Source organism: Ornithorhynchus anatinus, chromosome 16, assembly GCF_004115215.2.
Source record: "Ornithorhynchus anatinus isolate Pmale09 chromosome 16, mOrnAna1.pri.v4, whole genome shotgun sequence".
NCBI classification, from domain to species: Eukaryota; Metazoa; Chordata; class Mammalia; order Monotremata; family Ornithorhynchidae; genus Ornithorhynchus; species Ornithorhynchus anatinus.
Genome location: NC_041743.1, coordinates 33133377 through 33155556, shown reverse-complemented (window position 1 = coordinate 33155556; position 22180 = coordinate 33133377). Strand labels below are relative to the sequence as shown.

The window sequence follows — 22180 nt, the reverse complement described above, 5'->3', positions numbered from 1 at the left end:
CCTAATTATCTTGCCGTGACTACAGTCTGCCTGGAGCCCCTGCTCCCGCATCCAGTCCTCCAGCCTGGCATTGGTTGAAGGGGAGAATGCCGGGCAGGCAAACAGAGGTTGCTTGAGTTTTCCTCCTTGAACTCCGGGGGTGCTTACCTAAAGCTGAGTGTATCAGATGTTTAATGTGTTAAAACTTCATGATGGCCCATGATAATGTGAGGAGGGACATTAATATTTCAGAGAACCCAGAATGCTGGACAAATATTGTAACCCAGTAGGAAGTAAATTTTCCAACTAATTGAGACCAAGACACATTTGGGAAATCTACTGGTTGGTAACTCGTGCAGTTGTTTTGGGATCCCTCAGATGGATGCATCTTCCACCTGTCCAACTATCCAAACTTTTCCTTGAATTATCTGAGAGAGCCAGGCATGGGATGACTGGCAGTTGGCCGGTGGACATCTTGAATTTCATTTGGCCAGAATTTGCATCTCTCCTTCCCTCACCATTTTGGATTTTAGGAAAGAGACACCCCAGACACTTTGCCTAAAGTCTTCATTCCACTGATGGGGAAATGGAGGCACAGGAAAGACATGTGACCTAATCGAGTAATACATCTGTCGGGAGAGTTGAGTCCCAGGTCCAAAATTTCAGTCCAGGGTGGGGTCTTTCCACTGGCCAACTCTGTCTTCTGTGCTGACATCTTTCCAGGGATCGGACATTCTGGATGAGTGAGATGCAGAAAAAAAAGTCTGCATTCAGTCTGGACCAGGGAATATGGCAGCAAAGTAGTGTGTGTCCAAAAACAAACAAACCAGAAAATACACAGCTGCCTCCTGCTTGATTTCCGATTCTCAATTCTGTGATATCTCCATCCTCATCATTGTGATTAAAATGGCTCTTTCTCTTACTCTTGCCAACTGCATGAATCAGTTTAGAGTTACCAGCAGCACAACATGTTTTTTATGGGTTTTTTAGTGCCAAGAGGAGAACTGAAGTTATCCATGTTAATAGTGGGAAGGGAATACTGAGGGAGTCTTGAGACACTTTTTAAGCAGTGCACTTCTATATGGCTCATTTCACTGAGCATGCACTCTAGTATGCCTCTCTCAAATGCAGAAAATATTCTTTTAGCTATTTTTTTTAATTGAAAACAGAGCCAACTAATGAGATGTTCCTGAGTGACGGGGGAATCCCACCTGCTCAAGGAGGGAGAAGGATGAGACCTTTGCTTATTTCTGAAGGTCTGGACTTTTAAGACTTTTGAGGGCAGGAAGTGTGATTGTCTTTTGGTTATGAAGAGGGAGGGTGTTCCAGGCCAGAGGCAGAATGTGGGCTAGAGATTAGCAGTGAGATGGATGAGATTGAGGCAGAGTGAGTTGGCTGGCATTAGATGAGCAAAGTATGAGTGCTGGGTTGTAGTAAGAAATCTGAGTGGTAAATTAGGAGAGAGCAAGGTGATCAAGTGCTTTAAAGCCAATGGTAAGGAGTTTCTGTTTGATGTGGAGGTGGATGGGCAACCATTGCAAGTTCTTGAGGAGTTCTTGAGAAGCACTATGGCCTAGTGGATAGAGCACAAACCTGGGAGTCAGAAGGACCTGAATTCCAAACCCTGGTCTGCCACTTGCCTCCTGTATGGCCTTAGACAAGTCACTTGACTTCTCTTTGCTTCAGTTACCTCCTCTGTAAAATGGGGATTTAAGACTGTGAGCCCCATGTGGGATATGGACTGTGTCCAACCTGATTAATTTAGATCTACCCCAGCCCTTACTACAAGGCCTGGAACATGGTGAGTGCCTAAAAAATACCATAAAGAAAAATAGCCGGGAAAAAATGGACTTGAATGTTTTTGTAGAAAAATGATCAGGGCAGCTGGATGAAGTATGGACTGGAGTTGGAAGAGACAGGACTCAGGGAAATCAGCAAGTAAACTGATGCAGTAATTAAGGCAAAGTAGGATAAGTGGTTGGATTAACATAATAGCAGTTTGGATGGAGAGGAAGGCGTGAATTTTAGCGGTGTAGTGGAGGTTGAACCATCAGGATGTGTAACAGATTGAACATGTGGGTTGAATGAGAGAGATGAGTCAAGGATAGTGGCAAGGTTATGAACTTGTGAGACCTGGAGGATGATGGTGCTATCTACAGTGATGGGAAAGTCAGGGGGAGAAGGTTGGGTGGGAAGATAAGGAGTTCTGTTTTGGATGTGTTAAGTTTAAGATGTCAGCAGGGCATCCAAGTAGAGATGTCCTGAAAACAGAGAGAAATGTGAGACTGCAGAGGAGGAGAGAGATCAGGGCTGGAGATGTAGATCTGGGTATCATCTGCACAGAGATAGTAGTTGAAACCATGGGAGTGAATGAGTTCTCCAAGGGAGTGGGTGTAAATGGAGAATATTAGGGGACCTAGAACTGAGTCTTGAGGGACTCCCATAGTTAAGGGCAGGGAGGCAGAGAAGGAGCCTGAGAAGGAGTTTCGGGAGAGTTAGGAGGAGAACCGGAAGAGGATAGACAGTGTCAGTGAAGCCAAGTTTGGATAATGTTTCCAGAAGAAGGGACTGGTTGACAGTGTTGAAGGCAGATGAAAGGTCGAGAAGGATTAGGATGGACTAGAGGCCGTTGGATTTGACAAGGAGATCAATGGTGTCCTTTGAGAGGGCATTTTTGTGGAGTGAAGGAGACGGAAGCCAGCTTGGAAAGAGTTGAAGAGATAATTGGAGGAGAGGATGTGGAGACACTGGGTGTGGACAACTCACTCAAAGAGTTTGGAGAGGAGTAGTAGGAGGGAGGTGGGGTGATAATTGGAGGTAGCTGTGGTGTGAAGGGAGGTGATTTTTTAGGATAGGGGAGTCATGAGTATGTTTGAAAAGCAGTGGAAAAAAAGGCCACTGGAGAGGGAATAGTTGCAGATGGCAGTCAGGGAGGGAAGAAGGGAGAGGGCAAGTGCTTTAATAAGGTCAAAGGGATGAGATCAGAGGCACAAGTGGAGGGAGTGGATTTTGAGAGGAGGCAGTAGATCTTCTCTTGAGACACTGCTGGAAAGACGGCAGAGTTGAAGAAGGGGCAGGAGGAGGGAGGGACTGGAGAGGAGTAGGGGATATTTTAGGGGGATCATGCCTGTTGGTTTCAGTTTTCAGGAGCAAAGGAAGCGCACTGTGGAAGTGATCCAGGGCTGTGGGTTAATGGTATGAGATCAGTGAAGGGTTAGGGGAGCAAGTTTAAAAAATAGTTTAGGAAAATACAACTTCTTTGTGGGGCCTCTGGCATGTGACTAAACACCTTTTTAAGGCCCAGACGACCTACTCCCTCTCAACCATAATTCACAGTGACACTTGGACAGGCAGTTTCAGAACCTCCCATGATCTCATTGTTTACTTGGTTCCTCCCTAGAGTCACAAGTTACCTCATTTTCTTAGAAGCCGGGTTAGGATGTCTTTGGCTGTCTAGACCCCAGCTTCAGGGGTTGAAGCCTGGCCTATTGGCTGAGAAAAGACAGTTCAGACAGCAATGTGCCATTTCCACTCTGCTGTTGCTAATGCCTGTCCTGATCCTCTCCCCATGCCTTTATGCTTCCTTCACTCCTGTGCCATTGACCCACCCTGTTCTCCCACTCCTTCTAGTGTTCTCCCCCTGCTGCCAACACACAGTTTGAGCCTCCCAAACTTTACATATACATAACTGCCTCATATTCCCCCAGCCTGAATGGCAGCCACCTCAACACACGACAGTGGAGTTGGGGAGGCCTCTTCTGATAAAGCGTCTCTGTCTGTCTGGATACAGTGCAGTGTCAGGGGAAGTGGATGTGTACTTTTGAGCAACATCGCTGGTGGTGAGGGCCACAGTGTGAGTTGTTCTTAACATGTGGTTCTGCAAGAACACGAGTCCTACACTGCAGGAGAACTGACTGCATTTTCTGTTGGAAATTTTAGTAACACTCAAGGGCATTAGAGTGACCCTGGCTCCAGTCACTTGTTCCCTTCTCCTTGTTCCTCTGCTTGTAGGTCCCTCCCATTGTAGGCTAGTCACACTCACAGAAGGTGGTAGCAGGATTTATGGTGTGGCCGATGGCTGCTGGGATAAGAAAGGGATGCTACTTTGCAGGAACCCCCTGGAGGCATGCAAAGCCACATAAGCTCTATCTTCTGCTCCTGGGCCACCAGGCTGTTTAGTTTTTCAACTTTAAGGTGACAGAGATGCTAAGTACATCATTGTCGAGCATTGATCCATCTCCTACGCTGGGCACCAGGGATCACCAATGGTATTTATTGAGTGCTTACTGTGTGCAGAGTACTGTACTAAGCACTTGGGAGAATACAGCACAACAGAGTTTGTAGACACGTCCCCTGCCCACAACAAGCTTACAGTCTAGAGAACTATGCTTGATCCATATTCTTTAGGAGGTAATCTGCCACAGCAGCGTGACCCAAGTAGATCCCATGTACTAATGCAGGCCTAGAGATGAACATGCTGAAAACGATAGCTCATCTTAGCTGCTGAACTTCAACTGTAGGAGGCATCTTGCCAGCCAAAAAATAAACACCGAGGATGTGGGTTTGTTCCTCTAAATTCCTGGTGTGAGAAGGGGTGTCTTTTCTCTACAGTGTGATTGTTGTTGATTAATTATTTGAGTGTGCATAACCCAACTAAGGGATTCTGGTTAGAAATGTCTCTAAAGAGGAAGATCTCTCTGAATTTCCCTAGGTTGGGTTTGTCTCCCAATCCCTGTTTGGATGAATCTTAGTTGAATAGCTTTTCATTCAGTCCTTGTTTGGGCAGATTATTCCGGAAGCCAGGGAGAAGCTTGAGAAAGTATTTTACCGATTTTACTGACTTTTTTGCACATTTCATTTATGACAGATTTCTTTTATTTCTGTCTCTTTTATTTTTTCTTTTTCTCACTTATACTGCTGGGCAAACTTGAGAGAGTTCATAGATTCAGGGCAGCTCCAGATCTGAGCATTTAAATGTTTATGCACCTTCTGCAAACATAGTACTAATTTCTTATTCCAATGTCTTTAGTGTGGAAAGTGTACAGGAAAAGCATTCTTTTAAGATCTCCAGGGTTTCTTTCCTTTATTGGCTGTTCAATAGAAAGCAGCCTGCACTATTTCTGCTTTCAGATGTGATTGAATCTAGAGAGTATAGCATTGCACAATATAAAAACAACACCCACTGTTTAAACCATTTTACATCTTCATTTGCCATTTGGCTTGAATTTACAATGAATTTTTTGGGGAGGAGGGAGTGATATTCTTTATTAATCGCATCCCTCCATTTGTGTGTGTTTTCTAATTTTATTTGACTATGGGCAGGCTTTTATAACTGAACCATATGAGTTAGGGAACCACAGAGCAGAACTTAAAATAATGCTCCATTTCCCAATGTGTGTTGCTTTCCCAAGTTGTCACTGTTGAATATTTAGCAGATGTTCTGTGGAATATAATGCATGAGAGGGAGTGTCTGATGTTGATGCAGGCTCCATAATTCAGCACTGAAACGAGGCATGAGTGAGTTACATTGAAATTGTCACTGCAGCTTTGTGAAATGGTTCTGGGAAGGGCTATGGTTCAGTGTTTCAACCTTCACGGCCTATTTCAGTATAGGATACCGTGGTCAGGGTTACAAGCCATAAAGCCTTGATGTGAGAGGAGTGAAATATTTTCAGGATGACCCAGCCCTTGCAGGAGGACACTTCCTTTTGGATGCAAATTTGGAATTGACAAGACAGAATGGGAACAAATATTGAAAATGAGCATATGTTTGGTTTTGTACTCCGAGAGGACAGTATGGATGATGAGTCTCTAGCCATGCTTGCCTGAGAAGTTGAAATGAGTACATAAAAAGAGCACACTTTGCCAAGATGAAGGTGCAGTTGATGCTTAGTTTCTGTTGCTGTTTTCCAGTTTGCCACTTGGCATCCTGATGTTCATGCAGGTACAGCTCCAGGACAGCTGCCCTCTGCCTTCTGGCTTCTTCTGGCAGCTGCAGGTGTTTCCCAGGATTTGTGACTATATCACATGTGAGATGGGGAAAATTCTGACCATGTCTTCTGTGGGTTATTTCTGGACATGCTTAAGACAGGACAGTTCTCACTGGAGAAAAGCCTTAGGCCATAAAGTGTTAAAAAGATTCAATTGGGTCTGCATTTTGAAGGCAAAATCAGGATTATGGGATTTAGGATTTTTTTAATGCAGAGCCCCCCCCACCATTTCTCTTCTTGTTCTCCCCTCCTCTCTCTTTCTCTCTCCCCTTTCTTCTCTTTCTCTCTCCCACTCTTTCTCTCTCTCTCCCACTCTTTCTCTCTCCCTCCTTCTCTCTCTCCTCCCTCCTTCTCTCTCTCCCCCCTTCTCTCTCCCCCCTCCTCCTCTCTCCCACCCCCTTCTCTCTCTCCCTCTCCTTGTCTCTCTCCCCCTCCTTTCTCTCCCCCTCATATTTTTTTACTTGAGAAATGCCTGGATGCGCTTGTTGAATGTCTTCCAGCAAATTAATCTTCAAGCTAACACCAGCTGTATGAAAATGCCATCTCAAAGTGTGTATTGAGATACAGTCATGAGTTACTCCAAACAGAGGTCAGAGTGGTTGTGGTTGTGAAAATCAATCTGTTGTAGACCACCAGTTAGGTCATCATAGCCCAATGTATCTTCTGCTTTTATGTTTTTGTTCCTTAGACTTTATAACTGGTTTGTTGTTTGTGTTTATTTCTGCCTCCTCCACTGGACTGTAAGGTTTTGGAGGACAGATATTTGTTATCTTGTGCCTCTGCAGCCTCCATAATGTGATGTTTGAGTATAGGGTGTTCTGGAAGAGAAGTGATATGTAAAATAGGGAAAGCTAGAGAAGAGCCATGCACCTATTAGTAAATATTTTCTGCCTGATGGGGGAGAGAATTAGGCAGCCAGTAGAGGAGAGGCATATGGTAATCAAGAGATTAAACCCATTCTTTGGCCCTATTCTTGAGAACATAAAGAGGAACTGGTAGCTGGAACAGAATCCATCTCCAATCCACCATGAAACTCCTTCAACTCGAAAGGCTATGTACATCATCGGAAATCTTTGAGAGGGTCATCAGGAACTCTTTTAAGCTAAAGGGTATGTTCTGGAGGCACATACCAAAGCTGACATGCTCCAGTAACTATCTGTGTCAGACAAGAAAAGATCACAGAGTTATCTCAAGTGCCAGTGTATTGGCAGACCTAACCAGAACCATTCCATCTGCCATTAAGGGGTTTTAAATGAGTGTGACTTGAGCTCGCTCTCTCCACTGTGGCAGAATTGAGCTGGTGATCCAGAAGGAAGAGTCTGTGGAGGTGACAGAATATTTGTACGTCACTGAGATCAGCTTCCAGATAATAGCCTTGTTATCTGACAAGCATAGTAAACTGGGCCAATAACATTTTCATGGATTTACTGAGAAAGTAAAGCTTTTTAAAAATAATCAATGCTGTGAATGTTAGTCACAATTGAAAAACAGTTTGGGAGAGAAAATAAGAACACAACAGTAGATTCTTTATGCCACATCAAAACAAACTCCTCCTCACTACATTCAAGAGTCTTCCCCAGTTGTGCCCTTCTTACTCTTCCACTCTCTTCTCCCACTACATCTCAACTTGCATTCTTTGTTTATACCACTGAACTGAGCTCCTTCTGAGTGGGGATCATGTTTCCCAATTGTACTGTACCCTCCAAAGTGCTCTACACACAAAAAGTGCTCAATAAATACCAATGGTTGAGTGATCCCAAGCTTAGCTCTCCCCAGTGACCCACTGTGCCCATGCTCCCTCCTGTCTGGAGCTCCTTCCCAACCTAATCTGCTAAGTCCCATCCCTCCCCACCATTATTGCCCTCCTAAAACCACTTTTCAGAAACATTCCCCAATTTTTCCCTGCTTTTCTTATCAGTTCAGCCCAACAAGAACTTAACATGGATATGTGGATTGAGTTATTCCACTTGCATATATTTTTGCTTACTTTTTTTTTTAACTAATTGGGTCTTTGTTTCCCCTTCCATTTTCACTCTCAACTGTGTGTGTCTGCCCATATCTCTCTCAATAAGATGTAAGATCCTTTAGGAAAGGAACCGGATCTTTGGCTTTTGATGTATGCTCCTGAGCATCTAGAACAATACTCTGCATCCAGTAGGTTCATATATACTGAAATTGGTTACTGCGATAGCAAGCAGTGCTGAGGGGAGGCAGAGCGAGCCCCTCTAACCCCGAATGGACTAGCCCCAATGGCTCATATCTGGGCTACTCTCTCCACTTCACCCTTCCCTCTCTTCATCCCCCTTCCTCAACCTTCCCCACCAAAAAGGACGAGTGAGTTTTTATGAGTTGCTTATTATGTGGTACCATGTTCTGCTCTGGGAAACCTCGGTGGGTGGTAGAACTATTTATCAACATTAAGGGGTTGTTTCAACACTTTTGGGGCTCTCATATTCCAATTTAGAGATGCAGAAAGGTGTAGGCCCCAAAAGATTAAGCAGAGTGACTGGCTCAAACTCAGTGGTCCTGTGACAAGAATTGGAGAAGAACCCAGTAGCTTGGATTCCCTGACCTTTGTTCTCCCCACTGCATTCCTCCCCCAACAAGTTAAACATTGGCAACTCTCTTTTGGGGGTGACTGATGCCAATTCTACTTCTAGAGAGAAGTGATTGTAAAGATGAGTTTCAGATGTTCTGGCTGCTGCATAACAGTATAGTGTGCCAGTGTCGTCAGTGCCATTGAAGAACATAAATCCTGTACAGGAAGGAGCATCCTCCAGCAGGGAGTAGGTGTAATAGACGGATTTATCGAGCACCCACTTGTGCACGGGAAGTACAGATTAGCTAAGTGTGATGCCTATTAGAAACTGACACTCTGACCTCTGACAAGGAAGCATTTACCTACAGCTCCCACTGTTGGGGTATTGACAAATACAGGGTTCTTGAAGGAGTACACTTGTGAAAAAGATTCTCAGTTCATATTGGCTGTAGCTCCATGGGCCTGTGACACACCAGGAATCAATGCCTTCTTCCAGGGGCAGTGCCCACTTTCTGGAATCACACCATTGGTGTTTTGCTGGCAACTGGTGTGTGAGGCAGCACAGATCTTGTCACCTGGACAGCCCTTTAACTAGTCACATTTTTCTGGTCCTGTGAGGATGGGGGTGGCATCAGAAGCCACCTGCTCACTGGTTTGTCATCCTGAAAGCCAACATTTTGGTTTCTGGCGATGAGATGCTGACATCCCTGAGTCACCGGAGTTACTTAAATAAAGCCTTCATGAGGTGGAGCGGGGTAGGGGGGAGGGAATGAATCAACACTGTGTAATCTCCTCCCTTCCAGTCCACATCAGAAGTGATTCACATCTGAGTAGGAGCAAAGCTTTGTAAGGTAATGGTGGGGCAGAGGAAAGTCATCAGTTGAGTATGTTGCTAACAAGCTGCCAGCACTGCAGAGTCCGATGCAGAAAGAGATGTAGGATGGAGGCCTAGCCATATAGACAGAACTTTTACTTTCAATCACATCTCAACCCAGAAACTCATTAAGATTTCCAATCTCTTGGGGCAAAAAAACAAATTGCCCCTGTAACTCTGAGCTTACATGCCTGGAGCCGAAAGTAGTTGTTTATTAATATTATTGTTATTATTATATTTGGTAAGCACTTACTATGTGTCAAGCACTGTTCTAAGTATTGGCATAGATACAAGTTGATTAGACTAGACACAATCCCCTCCCTCTTAAGGCTCAAAGTCTAAATAGGAGGAAGAACAGATATTGAACCCCCATTTTACAGTTGAGGTACAGATAAGTTAAATGACATCAGGCAATTGGCAAAGCTGTGATTTTGATTAGAACCCAGATCCTTTGGCTTCCAGGTCCATCTTTTTTCCACTAAGCAAAGATGCTTCTAAGTTACTCCCTGAGTGCAGATAACCAGCCCCTGGATACTGCTTAGTTTGCTGCAACTGAACATTTGAAACGGAGCAATAATAAGCTCAGTCACTTCAACCTGCCAAGGGGCTTTGCCTCTAACCAAAGGTAATTTAGGCCTCCTCATTGTGAGTGAATTTACCTCACGATGAACCTTGCCCTAGCCTAGTGTGTTGGGATAAACAGCTCTGTGGGAATCAGCTGTGGTTCCTAATAGCTCTTCTTCTAAATGTTCCTCGTGAGGCAGGCTCTGACATTCTTTAGGGATAACTTTTTCCAGCCCTATGCAGGTAGAGCTCTTGGTTCATTTCTGGCAATTGAGTGTCCAACCAATGCTGATAACCAAATACTTCTTCCTTCCCCTCCTATAAAACAGTCAAAAAGCAGCAAAACCCTCAGTATCCACAGCATTAACTACAGGTCTGGCATCTATTCATTCAATAGTATTTATTGAGCGCTTACTGTGTGCAGAGCACTGTACTAAGAGCTTGGGATGAACAAGTCGGCAACAGATAGAGACAGCCCCTGCCGTTTGACGGGCTTACAGTCTAATCGGGGGAGATGGATAGACAAGAACAATGGCGATAAATAGAGTCAAGGGGAAGAACATCTCGTAAAAACAATGGCAACTAAATAGAATCAAGGCGATGTACAATTCATTAACAAAATAAATAGGGTAACGAAAATGTATACAGTTGAGCGGACGAGTACGGTGCTGTGGGGATGGGAAGGGAGAGGTGGAGGAGCAGAGGGAAAAGGGGAAAAAGAGGGTTAAGCTGCGGAGAGGTAAAGGGGGGATGGCAGAGGGAGTAGAGGGAGAAGAGGAGCTCAGTCTGGGAACGCCTCTTGGAGGAGGTGAGTTTTAAGTAGGGTTTTGAAGAGGGAAAGAGAATCAGTTTGGCGGAGGTGAGGAGGGAGGGCGTTCCAGGACCGCGGGAGGACGTGACCCAGGGGTCAACGGCGGGATAGGCGAGACTGAGGGACGGTGAGGAGGTGGGCGGCGGAGGAGCGGAGCGTGCGGGGCGGGCGGTAGAAAGAGAGAAGGGAGGAGAGGTAGGAAGGGGCAAGGTGATGGAGAGCCTTGAAGCCTAGAGTGAGGAGTTTTTGTTTGGAGCGGAGGTCGATAGGCAACCACTGGAGTTGTTTAAGAAGGTGAGTGACATGCCCAGATCATTTTTGCAGGAAGATGAGCCGGGCAGCGGAGTGAAGAATAGACCGGAGCGGGGCGAGAGAGGAGGAAGGGAGGTCAGAGAGAAGGCTGACACAGTAGTCTAGCCGGGATATAACGAGAGCCCGTAACAGTAAGGTAGCCATTTGGGTGGAGAGGAAAGGGCGGATCTTGGCGATATTGTAGAGGTGAAACCGGCAGGTCTTGGTAACGGATAGGATGTGTGGGGTGAACGAGAGAGATGAGTCAAGGATGACACCGAGATTGCGGGCCTGAGAGACAGGAAGGATGGTCGTGCCATCCACGGTGATAGAGAAGTCTGGGAGAGGACCGGGTTTGGGAAGGAAGATGAGAAGCTCAGTCTTGCTCATGTTGAGTTTTAGGTGGCGGGCCGACATCCAGGTGGAGACGTCCCGGAGGCAGGAGGAGATGCGAGCCTGAAGGGAGAGGGAGAGGACAGGGGCAGAGATGTAGATCTGCGTGTCACCTGCGTAGAGATGGTAGTCAAAGCCGTGAGAGCGGATGAGTTCACCGAGGGAGTGAGTGTAAATAGAGAACAGAAGAGGGCCAAGAACTGACCCTTGAGGAACTCCAACAGTTAAAGGATGGGAGGGGGAGGAGGCTCCAGCGAAGGAGACCGAGAATGACCGGCCAGAGAGGTAAGAGGAGAACCAGGAGAGGACAGAGTCCGTGAAGCCAAGGTGAGATAAGGTATGGAGGAGGAGGGGATGGTCGACAGTGTCAAAGGCAGCAGAGAGGTCAAAGAGGATTAGAATGGAGTAGGAGCCATTGGATTTGGCAAGAAGGAGGTCACGGGTGACCTTAGAGAGAGCAGTCTCGGTAGAGTGGAGGGGACGGAAGCCAGATTGGAGGGGGTCTAGGAGAGAATGGGAGTTTAGGAATTCTAAGCATCGATTGTAGACGACTCGTTCTAGGATTTTGGAAAGGAAGGGTAGTAGGGAGATAGGGCGATAACTGGAGGGGGAAGTGGGGTCGAGAGCGGGTTTTTTTAGGATGGGGGAGACGTGGGCATGTTTGAAGGCAGAGGGGAAGGAGCCCTTGGAGATTGAGTGGTTAAAAATAGAAGTTAAGGAAGGTAGGAGGGCAGGGGCGATGGTTTTAATAAGGTGAGAGGGAATGGGGTCCGAGGCGCAGGTGGAGGGGGTGGCACTTGCGAGGAGGGAGGAGATCTCCTCTGAGGATACTGCAGGGAAGGATGGGAAAGTAGGGGAGGGGGTCGGTGGGGGGGAGGGGAGAGGCGGAGGGGTGACTTTGGGGAGCTCAGACCTAATCGTGTTGATTTTCGTGAGGAAATAGGTGGCCAGATCATTGGGGGTGAGAGATGGGGGAGGGGGGGCATCTAGCCAAGAGGATAGCCACAAATGTGGCCTAATTGCCCTAAATCCCACAGGGTGTGTTATGGAGGGTGGGGTCATGGGAAGGTGTTCTGATTTGTATACACCCAATCAATTTCTTCTATTTCTGCCTTGTGAGTTTCCAGAATCCTTCACTCCACACCCACAGGTTCCTCTACTGCTCCAGGCCTGGGCTTATTTTGAGCGAAGTTACAAGTAAATTGCCAAACTGGGTGGATCTCCCTGGAGCCCAGGAGGTGGGAAGGAACCGCATAGCTCCTTTTCACATGAGCCCTGGATCATGAGTTGCAGCTTCTATTTTGGAAAGAGCAACAGTTCTTCCTCTACCTTTGCCCTTTTTTGTGAGTCATTTGGTTCATGGTAAAGTGGGCGGCTTGAAGTGGGGAGAAAGGGATTTTATACAGAACCTTTATTTTAGCGAGGGAACAGAGGAGGATGAAATTGGCCGGGGACTTGGAAAAAAAACTTTCACCCTTAGATTTTTTGAGCATGTTCCCAGAGTCCTTTAGTTAATAGAAGAATTGTGCTGACTTCTGCTTTTATGCTGATTTTCTCCCTTATTTGTGTTGCAAAGTGGTTGCTCACAGTTTAGAGAGTGCCTCTGTGGTCAGGAATCAATCATTCATATTTACTGAGCACTTACTGTGTGCAGAGCCCTGTACTAACTGCTTGGGAGAGTACAATACCACAGTTGGAAGACATGTTCCCTGCTCAGGATGAGTTTGTAATCTAGAGAAATGGGATATTTTTGGGTAATTTATGGATCAACAGATTCCTTATAGTTCCTCACCTGCATTTTATGCTATTTGTTCAGTGGGGTACACACCTTTGCTTTGTAAAATCCTTTCAGGCCTCCCTTACTTATCCAGAGAGGTTCCAAAACAGGTGCAAATCCTCAGACAAATTAGCTGTAGTCAGCTGGGATGCTGGACAGCGGAGGAGCTAAGAAAGCTTTGGCCGGATAAAAGGGGCAGTAAAAACGTCAAAAGCAAAACTAAACCTAAAAACCAAAATCCTTGAAAAACTTAGGGGACAGCTCCACCTACTCTGTGGCCAAATGCCTCTATCTATTGTGGAGAGAGTGTGGAGCCCCTGAAATAGATCATTTATAGTGGGAACCTTTCTAGGGCTCAACCAACCAGGACAGACTAATGCTTTACGCAACTTGGATTCATTACTCCTATTGCCCATTCCCTGTCTCAGTTGCTTGATGCTGGTTTGCTAAGACTGGGTTACCAGGCACAAGACAAAAAAGTTGTTCTAAATTCTCCTGCTAATTAAAATGGAGAAATTTTTATTTTGCCATTGACTGTGCTCTTTCTCTGGAGAAGGGGGAGTTGAAGGCAGGGGCAAAAAATCCATAGGGTCAGCAAAGCAGCTTTGAAAAGAGATAACAAAAGTTGATGGATTCTTGTAGGGAAACTACATCTTCATCCTCAGGACAGACATTAAGCCTTCCCCTGAGAGTATTTCTCAGGGATTTGGCTGACCATACTACTCAGTAATAAAGTCAAAGATGGTCTCTGCTCCTTCCTGTTTAGGTGTCACGTTATCCCCATCTTCCCATCCCTATATTTAAACCTTAATTCTGGAAAGTTGATACATCAGACTGGGTTGAACCCTGACCTGTTTTGAAGGCCCCATTGTAAAAACTTGTTGTCTTGTGGTGACACTGCTTTACCTGCTACACATATCCTGCTAGCATTGTCCAGGTCAGATCAGAACAGAAGATCATCATTTGTACAAGTGTGTAGAAGACCAAGGCAGAAAAGAAGCTGGGTTTTTTTTGTTGTTATTTGGTTTTGTTTTCCCTTGCCAAGATTCTTACCGGGAAAGCTGAGGGTCCAAGATACAGATTAGCTTTTTATTTGACAAAAAATAAATTTCTCAAGACTGGGACTATGGAGTTTTACCCAGAGGAAAGATAGAAAGATTTGATCCACTGTGATCAATAAAAATAAGTTATGCCTTTGTTATGGCATTCTAGAATTCATGATAAAAGATCCTTAAATCATATCCCCACCAGTCACTGGAGCTCATATTCATTTTTAGTGAGTTAATCTGAGAACAAGACCAGTTCATATTGTTTTTTTAAAAAGGTAGAAAACTTTCTTGTGGAAGTATCTGTTTGCTTGCCAGACAAATGCTGGACCCAGAAATTAGACTGGAGGGAGGCAATTACTCTTTGGCAGAGAATGGGTTGGATAGCTCTATCAGTCTTCTCCCCAATCTGACTTCTGGGATTTGTGTCACTGGCGAGCATGCTCCTTCTTGATGGTCTATTCCCAACTCTTTGCATCCACCAAGGAATCTGCATGTAGTTATTGAGTTTGAAAGACCGATTACTCACTGGGGACTAGGCCAAGCCCATTGAATAGTGACAAATAATGATTTACCCAGAATATCTCCTGCTAATGGGCCCTGCAGGACTCCCTCCTATTCCAGCCCTTCGGAACAGCAGGAATAAGCAACTGTCCACTGATTAGTAGCCTCTTTTATAATGCTGAAAACCCTTTTAGAACAATAAAGGCCTAGAAGAAAGCATGAGCCTCGGGGGCAGGGGTCCTAAATTCTAATCCTGGCTCCAACACCTGCCTTTGAATGACCTTGGACAGCCACTTAACTTCTTTATGCCTCAGTTTCCTCATTTGTAAACTGGGGACCAAAAAACTCTTCACTCATTCCCTTAGACTGTGAGCCCCATATGAGACAGGGATTTCATCCAACCCAACTATCAACCACAGCGCTTAGTATAGTCCTGGACACATATTAAGGGCTTAAGTGCCCCTATTGGTAGAACAAAACTGTAGGAGTGAATTTTGAGTTATTTGGTTTAGAAGTTCTTTGGCTAGAGATTTTTAATTTAGAAATTGAATTACACTTTGGAGGACATGTCATGCTCTCGGTTTTTGTTGTTGAAGGAGCTTGTTATGTTGATGTTTTGTTGAAACTCTGAGGCCCTCATTGGGAATTTAACCCAGGGCACTGGTGACATGTTGGATGTCATCAGTACACCACTGCTTCCCTCATTGGGGCAGGGACTCTGAACACCACTTTCAGTCAAAGGTATTTGAGCGCTTATTGGTGCAGAGCATGCTCCTAAGTTCTTGGAAGAGTAGTATCTAACAGAGTTGGTAGACACAGTCCCTGACCTCAGAAAGTTTACAGTCTAATGGGAATGATTGAATGGTAGGCTTCTTGGGCTGCTCCTTGCCTCACACAGACTCCTATCTGAGTTTTCCCCAGCACCTGAATGTCAGTGACGAGGCCATGACAGTTGGTTTTCTACATCTTTTTGCCTGTTGGACATTGGACATTCAAGTGGAGATGAAAGAGCTTCAGTAGCACAGGGGTCTATCTCACCTCACCTGGTATTGATGACTCCTGGTGACTTAAGTGTTGTAGGTAAGGATTTATCTAGAATGACCCTGGACTTTACCAGCTGGCAGTGTAGGGGGAAGCCACCGCAGTGGCCTCTCATCTTCCAGGCCTTCCCGACTTTTGTCTTTTTGTATGGCCTGGATACTGGTGCCCAGTACACATTGTTCTCCAGTTATTTTATTTTTAATGGTTTTTAAGTGCTTACTATGTGTCGAACATTATTCTAAGTGCTGGGGTAGGTACAAGGTAAGTCAGACACAGTCCCTGTCCCATATGAGGCTCACAGTATAGGAGGGAGAACAGGTGTTTAATCCTCTTTTGACAGTTGAGGGAATGGCAGCACAGAGAAGTTAAGTGACTTGCCTAAGGTCATACAGCAAGCAATTGACAGAATCAGGATTGGAACCCAGATCCTCTGACTCCCAGGACCATGCCCTTTCCATTAGCCAATGCTGCTTCTCCCAGTATTTCTTACCCTCAGGAATATGTAGCCAGGGCTCCCAAAGAGCTGGCCTCTTATTCTTCATAGGACGATACTGTATAAAAGGGAATAAACCCAGGTATTCGTAGTGGCTGCTGATTACCCTATTCAAGGCACTCGGTAAGCACTTGATAACTTCCAATGACTAATTGATCAACCTCTTCTAATAGTTACCGGGTGGCATCTGCATTCTTTTCACTTCCTCTGCAGGAGTCTCACACACTCCTGTTATCAGTTGTGAGTGGGGGAGGAAGAAATAGAGCGAGAAAGGGGGATATCAGGAGGCTTCTAGGTTATGCAGAGACTTCAACCGATTTAAAGCTGGCAAACGAGCCAGCGGGTTTAATGAACTAAAGTAATTTTCCTTCATAGTAAAATTTTATAGGCATGAAAGGTCCTTTCACTACCACATGCGCTTACAGGTTTGCATGAGTTCCTCGATGATTTATGGTTTTGCGGATTACACATAATTCCTTCATAGGGCAGAAGTTCCCTGGGGCTCTGGATTCCCTCTGAGATCCAGGCAGGGGAGATCAGCCATGATTGGCTTTGGGATTCCTTCACCTCAATGAGGAAAGAAGAGTTGTCTGTGTTTTTAAGGTGCCCCTGTTGGGTGGGGTGGATAGTGTCTTGATTGAAGGTGGTCCAAGCATTGCTGATGAGCATATCTCCTTTTGGAGTCGCTGCTGTGAGCAGAGCACAGTTCTAAGCAGGTCTGGGCTTTGAAGCCTTTTTTCCCCAAGTTCTTCAAGTGGAGGCTGTGTCCTTACCATCCCTGAGGCTTTTAAAATAAGGAAAATTTAAATAATGATGATGGTATTTAAGTGGTTACTATGTTCTAGGCACTGTACTAAGCACTGGGGTGGATACAAGCAAATCGAGTTGGACAGAGTCCCTGTCCCACAGTCTCAGTTCCCATTTTACAGATGAGGTAACTGAGGCACAGAGAAGTGAAGTGACTTGCCCAGGTTGTCACAGCAGACAAGTGGCAGAGCCAGGATTAGAACTCATGACCTTCTGATTCCTGGGCCCATGCTCTATCCACTATGCTGTGCTATTTACCTCCTTGGAGGAAAGGAGCTGGGCCATATGACTTCTTGAAGTTATTTTCCAGTTGGTGACATTTATGATAAATGCTTCTATACATCATGTATTGTTTTAAAGAACTGGGGTAGAAAAAAGTCAATCAGGTCAGGTGCAGTCCCTGCCTCACATGGGCCTCGTATTTAAGAGGGAGAACAGGTACATACTTCCCATTTTACAAATGAGGAAACTGAAGCACAGAGAACTGAAGTGACTTGCTCAAAGTGACACAGCAGGCATAAGGCGTTGTTGGGTTTAGAATGCAGTTCCTCTGACTCCCAGGGCCATGCTCTTTCCACTAGGCCACACTGCTTTTCCATAAACAGTTCCACCCTTTAGTGGTGTATGGAGCAAAAGCTCACTACTTATGACACATCTTGCTTGTGTCATTGATTTTTGCTTTGAAACTCAAAAAGGTCATTTAGATTCCCTCTCCCTGGCCCCGGTGTCCCTACCTCTGGGATCATTTACTGATTTTCAGGGTCCCTGATTCTTGTGCTGTAGCATTACTTTTTATAGCCAGGTCCATCTCTCAAGGGTAGGCCAGAAGAAATGGCTCTTTGCAGAGAAAATGTCAAAGTAAGGGATTTATGCTAGATAAGAGAATAGTTTTTCTGAAGGAATACCCTGGGATAGTGTTCTGATACCCCTCTGGTCCTTGAGAACGAGCCGTCCCATTGATGCACTCCACTTGCACAGTTGCAAGGAAGTCTATGATCTATAAATTCCAGCAATGCCTGCATTCTTCCATATCTTTTTTCACAGCTTAATTCCAGAACTCCCTCTTTCTTATTTAATGGTATTGGTTAAGCGCTTACTATCTGCCAGATACACAAACAAGATAATCAGGTTGGATGGAGTCCATGTATCACTTGGGGCTCACAGTCTTAATCCCCATTTTACAGATGAGGTAACTGAGGACCAGAGAAGTGAAGTAACTTGCCCAAGGTCACACAGTTGACAAGTGGTGGAGTCAGGATTAGAACCCAGGTCCTCTGATTCCCAGATGTGTGCTCTTTTTAATTAGGCCATATTGCCTCTCAATCTTTTATATCAGGAATAAAAAAAACTTCTTGGAAAGGGAATCTGAAAGGAAAGTTGGTGGAAATGTTAAAATGGATGCTCAAGCAGCATGGCTTAGTGGCTAGAGCATGGGCCTGGGAGTCAGAAAGTCATAAATTCTAATCCTGGCACTCCCACAGTCTGCTGTGTGACTTTGGGCAAGTCAGTTCACTTCTCTGGGCCTCAGGGACCTCATCTGTAAAATGGGGATTGAAGTTGTGAGCCCCATGTGGGACAGGGACTGTGTCCAACCCGATTTACTTGTATTCAACCCAGCACTTAGAACAGTGCCTGGCACAAAGTAAATGCTTAACAAATACCATAATTATTATTATGCTACTAGAATGACTTTATCTGGAGGCTTCTAGATATGTTCCTGAAAGACAAGGGTACACGCATAAAAAGGGTAAAAACTGAGAGAGGGTAGCAAACCTGTGTTCTTAAATCTATCAATCATTGATATTTACTGAATGCCTACTGAGTGTGAAGCAGTCTAAGTATTTGGAACAATTCAGTAGACATAAGACACATGATCTTCACCCTTAGGAAGCTCCCATTCTATTGGAAAAGATGGACTACAAACTCTTTTTAAATAGTATGCATATATAGAAGATGTAACAGGAAAGTGTTCAGTACATCGAGGTGAAATAGCCTGTTGGATGACCTTGGGCTTAACTACTCTGTGTCTCAGTTTCCTCAACTATAACATGGGAATGAAATACCTCTTCTCCTTCCCTTTCAGAATGGGTGCCCTATGTGGGGCAGGGTCTGTGTGCTCAGCACAGTGCTTGACACATAGTAAGTGCTTAGCAAATACTAAGGTGGTTGTTATCGAATATATAAATGGTAGTCTGTAGCTATATGCGTAATTGCTGAAGATGAGTGAGAAATGGGAGTGCTAAGAGTGGCTCTTGCTCATTTTGCTCCATGGGAGGGCTACTTTGGCAGATTTAGGGTGTATGAGGAAAGAACCAGCATTATCTTAAAAAAGTTCCTGCCACCACTCCCTTTGAGATCTTCTTAGAGGGACTAATTTCAGGAGCACATGTGAGAATTTTCTGAGGTCCCTGCAGCCCTTCTCTTTCTAATGTGTTGCCAGTATTTTAGAATTACCAGTATTACCACCTGGGATGCATATCCTGGTTGCCAATGCAACCTTTTTGGTATCCCCTCTTTTCTTTGGTGGTCATTATCTTCTCATAGGAAGCCTTTAAAAGGTTGCAAAACACTGGAGTGAAGTTTCTGATATTTCAGGCTGTCCTATAGCCGGGGGACCTGGAGGAACTCATTTTACCTTGCTTTGTTGGCCGAACACACGATGCTTGGAGACAAAAAGTTACATTATCATCCCTTCAGAGCGATACTAATAGCTTTGCTTTCTGACTGCTTGCAGGCGCCGTCCCCATCCAACCTAGCCCTTAAGTCGGTGTTCTCTGGCAATTTTTTGGGAGTATGTCTTTTTTTGCTTCCACTCTCTCATCTCCACTGGCTTTGGCCATAAAAGGAATGGTTGCTTAAGAGTGGGGATGGCAGAGAACAGCAGTTAGCAATTGTAATGAATGGTAGAGATGTACTCTTCCCCTCCAAAGTGACTAAAGGTTTGTCCTGCTACTCGGTGACTTGCTGAAATGAAGACATCATTGGGGGGGTAGGGTGGTGGTCTGTGACCAACTCCAAACCCAGATACCCCTTCCCCATGTGACTGTGACCTGGGCCACACCTCCAGCCCCACCATAGATGAAGGACAGCCCCTCCAAACTCTAAGCTCACTGTGGGCAGGGAATGTGCCTGTTTATTGTCCTACTGTGCTCTCTTAAACACTCAGTACAGTACTCTGCACACAGTAAGCACTCAATTAAATACGATGGAATAAATAAGTGAACCAGTTTGGGAGGAGGGAATGTTTTTCCTGATCTATCATCTCTAATGCCACTTGGGGTAGTAGTATAATAGTGATGCTGTTAGGTGCTTACTTAGTGCCGAGCGCTGGGTCAGCATCGAAATCATCAGGTTAGACAGAGTCCCTGTCTCACATGGGGCTCCTAGTCTAAGTGGGAAGGAGAACAGTTATTGAATCCCTGCTTCACGAATGAAGCAACTGAGACGCAGACAAGTGACTTGCCCAAGGTCACATAGGCCATTGGCAGAGCCGGAATCAGAACCTAGGATTTCTGACTCCCAGGCCCATGTTCTTTCCCCTCGGTTGTGCTGCTGACAGGTTAGATAGAAGGCAGTCCAAGCCTTTCCTCTCTCTTGACATCGGAAGAGGTGTTGAAGACCGACAGGTCAGAGGGCCGGGAATTGAAGGAAGCTGACTCATCCTGTTCGTGCAGCCACTCACTCCACCACCAAAATTCTTCAGTTCCTGTCTGTACAACCTGGCTTGAGATGCATAGCTCTCTAGACTGTTTTCTTCATTAGCTTGGACTTCCTCTCCTAGTGTATTTACAGTCTTCCCCCTGCCTCCCGTAAGTTCCTTGGAGGGATAATGTCTCTCTCTCTCTCTCTCTCTCTCTCTCTCATGTCCTTCCTACCAACCAAGTGGCTAATCTAGTGTTCTGCTCACAATATATGCTGAGGAAATGTGTATGTTTTCATTCCAGCAGGGCACAAAGCAGTATAGTTTCCTTGGGACAACACCTACCAACTGTATTGTACTGTTCAAAGCGCATAGATCAGTGTTCTGCACAGTAGGCGCTCAATAAATATCACCGATTGACCCCTTACCATTCCCCATTGGGTGGTGGAGCCCTTGGGCCCAGGCCTTGGGATGGAAACTTGGGTAGGCTCTGCCACCAACTCTTGTAAACCTCGGTTGGGCCCCACATTATCACCCCTATTTGTTTCCTCATCAGCAAAATCGGAGGGGTGACCATACCGACTGACCTCTTGGCAGGATGGGGGGGAATAAATCCAATGGCAGACTGCTTGGTTGTCATTAAGGGCCATAAAAATGCTCAATAGAATGGCTGATTATTTTTCTTTAATCTTAAATGGATACCTAGAATGGAAAGCCCCATCTCGGCTAGCACAAATTCATTATCTTGGAAACAGTTTAATGGCTTGCTGTTTAAATGAACTGGAGGAAGTTAAATTGTAGAATGGGAAGTAGCTAAGAAAAGTGAAATGAGTTGTGCATTAAATTTAGATAAACACAATTATGTGTAACTGGATTATCACACATGCAGGCGGGCAATGTATATTAGGCACCTGCGTTTTGATTAAAATCGATTCAGGTGCGAATGGTTGGAGCCGGGTTCATTCCACTGCACTTTAAGAAGCTGAATATGTTTATGGAAGTTAGTGAGGGAGCCTCATCCTCCTCAGCTTCTGGTGGAGGTGTGCTCCAGATCAGAGAATCAATTGTATTTATTGTGCATCTGCTATGTGCGGAACACTTGGGAGGGTACAATGTAATAGTCAAAGTTCACTGCCTACAAGGAGATTAGGGGGCTTTTCAGAAACCAGAGGGGTACATGGCACAGAATGTGTAATTGCCTTCACATTCAGACTGCAGAATTTTCCTGAGTTCTCCATAACCCAACTGGTACAGAGGCTGTGTGGCCTAGTGGGAAAGAACATGGGCCTGGGAGTCAGAGGACATGAGTTCTAATCCCTGCTTGTTATTTGCCTGCTGTGTGGTGTTTGGCAAGTCCCTTAACTTCTCTGGGCCTCAGTTTTGTCATCTGTAAAATGGGGACATATTACCCATTCTCCCTTTCCCTTAGAC

At 45.3% G+C, this 22180-nt stretch overlaps 1 protein-coding gene across 1 annotated transcript in view; it reads left to right on the top strand.

The window, feature by feature from the left end:
* The window catches only part of SORCS3 (sortilin related VPS10 domain containing receptor 3), a 400591-nt gene that overhangs the window by 103013 nt on the left and 275398 nt on the right, over positions 1-22180 (top strand). The gene's annotated exons all lie outside the window — the stretch shown is intronic.